At 43.9% G+C, this 5621-nt stretch overlaps 1 long non-coding RNA gene across 1 annotated transcript; it reads right to left on the bottom strand.

The window, feature by feature from the left end:
• Positions 1-395: 395 nt before the first annotated feature.
• Positions 396-4099, bottom strand: LOC310660223. The gene is made up of 3 exons (XR_014503314.1): positions 4055-4099; positions 827-971; positions 396-555 (listed from the first exon to the last, which is right to left on the bottom strand). It is a non-coding gene; the product is annotated as an uncharacterized lncRNA (long non-coding RNA).
• Positions 4100-5621: the final 1522 nt, after the last annotated feature.

The raw sequence follows: 5621 nt of genomic DNA on the forward strand, positions 1-5621 counted from the left end.
AAGGGAGCTGGTTAAATTGCTTCCCAAATTGATATAACGAGCAACTTGAGCCTTCAGCAATGCAGTAAAGAATGCAACACAGTTGTTTCTTCCCACATGTGTAAAGAACTCTTTGGACCATGGCCTCAGTTATTTCTAATAGATGCCTAAGGATGGCCTTTTGCACACTAAAGGCTTCTAGGGATTTTTTTAAACTTCTTCACAAGAACATAATGAGCGCTCTCCTGGATCAGAGCAAAGGCTGATCTAGTCCATCATTCTCTTCCCTACGTTGCCAATCAGATTATTCTAGAAACCCCCCCCCCCCAACTTCACACAAGCACAACATCACTCTCCCCATCTTGGATGCAAGAAAGGAGCAAGCTGCGTGACAGAGAGATTTTAGTTACCTCTCTGTTTGGATGTGGATAACACAGCTGTGAGCTGAAGACAAGAGACTGCTCAGCATGCGGTTCAACAAATGTAGGTGAAACGCCGTCATTACACCATCGCAGTCAGACTGAGGGTTGTGTTTGCTGTGGAATGGCGCTGTAAATAGGTGAAGTGGAATAATCTCTAAATGAAGAAATCCGAGAAAATTAGAATTCTGCCTGGGGCGATACCTGACAGCCAGGAGGAAAGTTAAGTCAATCATGTCACTTGCTTCAACACAGTGGGAGCTCGGGGTGAAAACATTATGAATGGGTGAAACCTCATTTTGATAGTAAAATCTACACACATGAAGCTTGCTGTGTTGGATGCATCATATCGGATTTGGTTAGCAAACTGTGTTACAGATCATGAGTCGAATAGGGAAGATGGAGCTGGAATGCCATCATTTTTTGACCTGAGTGGTGGTGGTTTGCTCAAAGGTGAAGAAGAATATGTTCAGACATCTACCTAGCCTGGCTGATCCTTTCATGTAGCAGTAAAATGGCTAGGACACACACTCTTCTTTCTGCCTAAGTTTGCCATATTTCAGCTCTGCAAATCTAGACAGGTGAATTTCCATATTACACATTTTTTGTCAATTATGCATATCAAGTTGTGGCTGCGCACCCTCCTGTTGATTTTCCACAATAGCAAACCATTGTGCTTTTCTTACATGTTGCATGGCAAAGTATTATTTAAGCCTCAGTGGTGAAATAAAAACAAATGCTACTTTGAATTGTAACAAACCTAAGGATGAGTAAGCAGGACTTACTTTTGTATATAAGACTGCACTGTTATTCTAATAAAGGAACCCTCAACTCATGTGCATATGCACCAGCATATACAACTCAGATCAAAACTTCATAAGCTTACTACGCAATTGTTTGATAACACTGTTTTGCCTTCCTTCCTTCCTCTTCCCACAGCCCACTCGTTTTATATGTGAAAACATATGTGGAGCATGACTGAATATGGTCATGTGTCAGAGGAAGGGGTCTCTTGAAAAGCATGCTTGAATGTGGAACAGAAAATGGTGAGGTAAGTGTTATACAATGCTAAATAAGAAGCCTTCATTCTTTGAAACTGGTTCTGTCCCTGCTCAGATTTGTACACTATTGGAAATTCTAAGCTGTCAGTTACCTTGCAAATCCACGTTACCTTCCCATTTTCTCTCCCCGTTGGTCAAGCTTTGGTGTTGAAACATGCTTCATGTGTGGGAACAAGCTGACTTGGAACATAGTCTACCCCCTAGTAAGCAACAGTAATGCAACCAACCAGAGGTCAGGGGAGTGGCAGTGTCACACCACACTGTCCGCTACTGATTAGAATCCAAAAAAAGTGTCCAGAAACAGGGTGGGACAGATGGTGATGATTCCACTCATGAAATAGCCACATGGTTTATGGTGTAAAACATAAGAACAGCGTCATCCAATAAAATGAAACAAATCATATCAATAAAAGCTGCAATCCCATTAAAATAGCAGTAAAATCAGCACAGTGAAACAAAAGCAGTCTTAAATGAATAAATAAAACCTGAGAAAAAGGAGGATCTCCAAATCTGTTGGAGCAAAGAGGAGGCTAAAACAAACTCTCTCAGGTTTCAGTTCACTGGGGCTGCCACAGCAAAAGCCCTGCTCCTTGTGGAGGCTAATCTACTTTCAATATACAGTGGTACCTCTGGTTAAGAACTTAATTCGTTCCGGAGGTCTGTTCTTAACATGAAACTGTCCTTAACCTGAAGCACCACGTTAGCTAATGGGGCCTCCCGCTGCCGTCGCGCCACTGCTGCACGATTTCTGTTCTCATCCTGAAGCAAAGTTCTTAACCCGAGATACTATTTCTGGGCTAGTGGAGTCTGTAACCTGAAGCGACTGTAACCTGAAGGGTCTGTAACCCGAGGTACCACTGTATGATGGAATCTGGGGCAATGCCACCTCAAAAGATTGTAAATGCCGAGGGATGGGTGGGCATGGCTGGGAATGATCAGAGATAAGACAAATCCATCACTTGGAATTAGGCCAGAATCTAGTGTAGGACCTGATAGGGCACTACACTAAATCTCAACTCTCTCTGTAGCAGTGTGTTTTGATTTCTTATGTAAAAGATAGATGGTGTAACCAGCAGCCATCAATACTGCAAAGACACCGCTTGCTAATTTCGCTCTGGCATCAGTGGCAGTCTGGAATGAACACTTACTATATAAACTGGAGCACACAGTAAACTACTAATGGGACAGTGGGAGGAAATGAAACAAGAATGCTAAAGCATGAAACCACTGAGATGATGACGTTTGCAGTTCACAACTGTGCCCCAAGCAAGCCTCTTGGAATTATTTGCAAGCAGCCTGTGCACTCCACTGCTTTCCCAATGTATCACTGCAGGCAGAAATAAATATTGATTGATTGATTGCATGATCGGTGTGCATGGTGCTTTATACAAGAGGACAATCACGGACCATTTGCCAGCCCACCTGAGCTACACTTCATTCAAGCACCAAGATATCTATGGCTGACAAATGGAACTGAAAAGGTGCTGAATGGCTAAAAGTAGCATTTTAAGACAGCAGCCTTTCATCTCCATCTTTCTCTCCTCTGCCTGCCTGCCTATAGTTATATATACTATAATACTTTTTTTCCTGGGGGTATGCAGGGGTACGCATACCCCTAAACATTTTGTGAATCTAAGTTTGGCCTCATTGGGGGCAGTATTTCAATATGAGTAGAAAACAAAAGTACCCCTAAACATTTTTTTAAATAAAAAAAGCACTGAATATAAGTGGGTTTGAGCAGACATGAGGAACAGGGTCCAGAAGCCACTTTGCCGTGTGTTATATAACTTTGGGTAACTTTCCCTGCAAATGTTTCAGGGTCCTTTAGCCCTTCTCCATCTACTACCAATTCACGAAGCGTAAGTAAAAGTAGCCCTATATAAACAACACAGATGGAAGTGATGCTAACGGTACAATGTCAGCAGTATCCACAGATTGACAGCATGAGTTATGTTGCCAGATGCACAGAATGTTGCACTACTTGTTCTTTATAAACGAGACTTGATGGAGTATGTCAATGTCAAACTCCTTGCTGATTTACACACGAACATACAGAGACAGGCACACTGACAGTCACTTACGTTCCTGTGATCTATATCAGCTATACCATCTGCTTTCTGCTTTGCATGTGGTAGCGAACTAACTATCCTACTGTGCATGGTTATCACAGATTACATGCTGTGGAAGTAAGCGACAACAGTGTTCTCTCCCTCCCCTTATTCTACTCTCTCTTTCCCTATTTTAGTGTTAGAAAACAAGCTGTTTATCATCTATCATCCATGATGTACATATATTTGACATGTATTTCTGAAACTTGATTTTTGTTTTTTTCCCTGTTGTTTTTTTTGCTGTTGCCTTTGCCAGTGCAGCTTATTCACACTGATCAGACAAGGAATTTCAATCTGTGCTTAACAGAAATTCCCTGGCTTCTAGCACAGTTCTTCTATCAATTTCTGCACACCCTGATGAAGCTCTTTTAAAAAAAAGAAACCACATTTAATACAGCTCCTCTATCCTCCACAAAGAGACAATTTGCACAACTGCATTTTCATCTTTGGGAATAATAATAATAATAATAATAATAATTGCGGTCACCTCATCAGGGCTGGCTCCAGGTTCCTACCAGATGTGAGGAGTCAGCAGGGCATGCTGGAAGAGGGAAACAATAGAAGTAGTAGTAGCAGTGGCACCAGCTATGATCTTTTGTTGAGCACCAGGTGGCCACCATTGCAATTAGAGGGGAGGGGTTGTGAGCGGGAGCCGGTTCCTGCATATACAGGGGGCGTTCCTGCCCCCTGCTTCTGTTACCTGATTGCTGCGCCGCACCCCCTGCAGCCAGCCAATCGGTCTGGCCTGGGGGTGGGGTTTAGCCACACTCTAGTGGCCGTGGCGGCTCTGACCACTCATTTGGTCCCAGGAGGTTAGGCATTGGAATGTGTGTGGTATGTTCGAGGGCAGGTTGTGGCCAGCATCTACCCCTCCACTTTTGGGTATCCCTTTAAAGGGATCCGGCGGTTATGGATCCTGTCCGATGTCCTGCTGGTGGCTAGGGCCATGGCACAACCTCCGGTGATGTCAGGGGAAGCTTCCAGTTGTATTTGCATCAACAAGCTCCTTCCACTAGTTGTTAACCCACTAATGACTCCTGCAGAGCAGGGTCGAGTCATGTAAGATATCGTTTCATCCAATGCCTAAGCCAATACCACTCACATGCTGTAACCAATAAAGTGGTGGCCTTATTTAGCCCATTAACCTAAAATACATGTGTCCTTGTGTCTTATTTATCTCCAAGCGGGTGGCGGGTCCTCGATTCACAACCCACAATGCACTAGAACCATATAGCATTAATCTGGGGCATTCCAGGTAACTGCAATGACAGCAGTTGACACTGAAAAGGGAGTCCAGGGCAGCAGCCGCAGCCGCAGCCGCAGCCACAGTTGTGGTGGGTTCTTTGCACCTGCCTGAAGTTGCCGCCTTCTGCCAGCAGCCTGCACCTCACGATAAGGCTCACGTGAAGATCAGTCTTCCTCCCAATGCACAGCACACCCATCATGCCTTAACTCTCTGTACCAATAGACTTGGATCCAGTCAGACCATACTACAAACTGCTTTGATCTATGAGTCTTCACATGTATCAAAAGCAACTCAAAGTTCTACTGGAATATTTCACATAATGCTTAATTTGAAACAGGGCTCACATTTAAACAGATTTCTATGGCAAGACTGAGTCTTACACAGGAACATAAGAACATAAGAAGGACCTGCCAATAGCCCATTTAGTCCAGCATCCTGGTTTCACAGTGGCCAACCAGATGCCTGCAAGCTGGAAATTAGCACAACAGCACTCTGCCCACCTGCCATTCCCAGCAATTCATATTCCGAGGCATCTCAACATTTGTAAAATAATGCCCTGTTCCCAATTGCCATAATACCCTGGTTCCAAGGTATGATCTGAAGGCACGTAAAGGCATCACCTTGGTGATGCTAAGTGGGTCTGGTCAGTTCCTGGATGGAGGATCTCCTGCACACCACATGTAAGCCCCCTAGGGGTTCCATGATGCAAGAAAGGTGGGAGAGAAATGTAAGGAAATAAAAATAGTAACAATGAGATTCCCCACAGATCAACCATTTGGAAGCAAAAGTTCAAATGCAGAAGGTATGA

The sequence above is a fragment of the Podarcis tiliguerta genome, assembly GCF_965153285.1.
Source record: "Podarcis tiliguerta genome assembly, chromosome: 11".
NCBI lineage: Eukaryota > Metazoa > Chordata > Lepidosauria > Squamata > Lacertidae > Podarcis > Podarcis tiliguerta.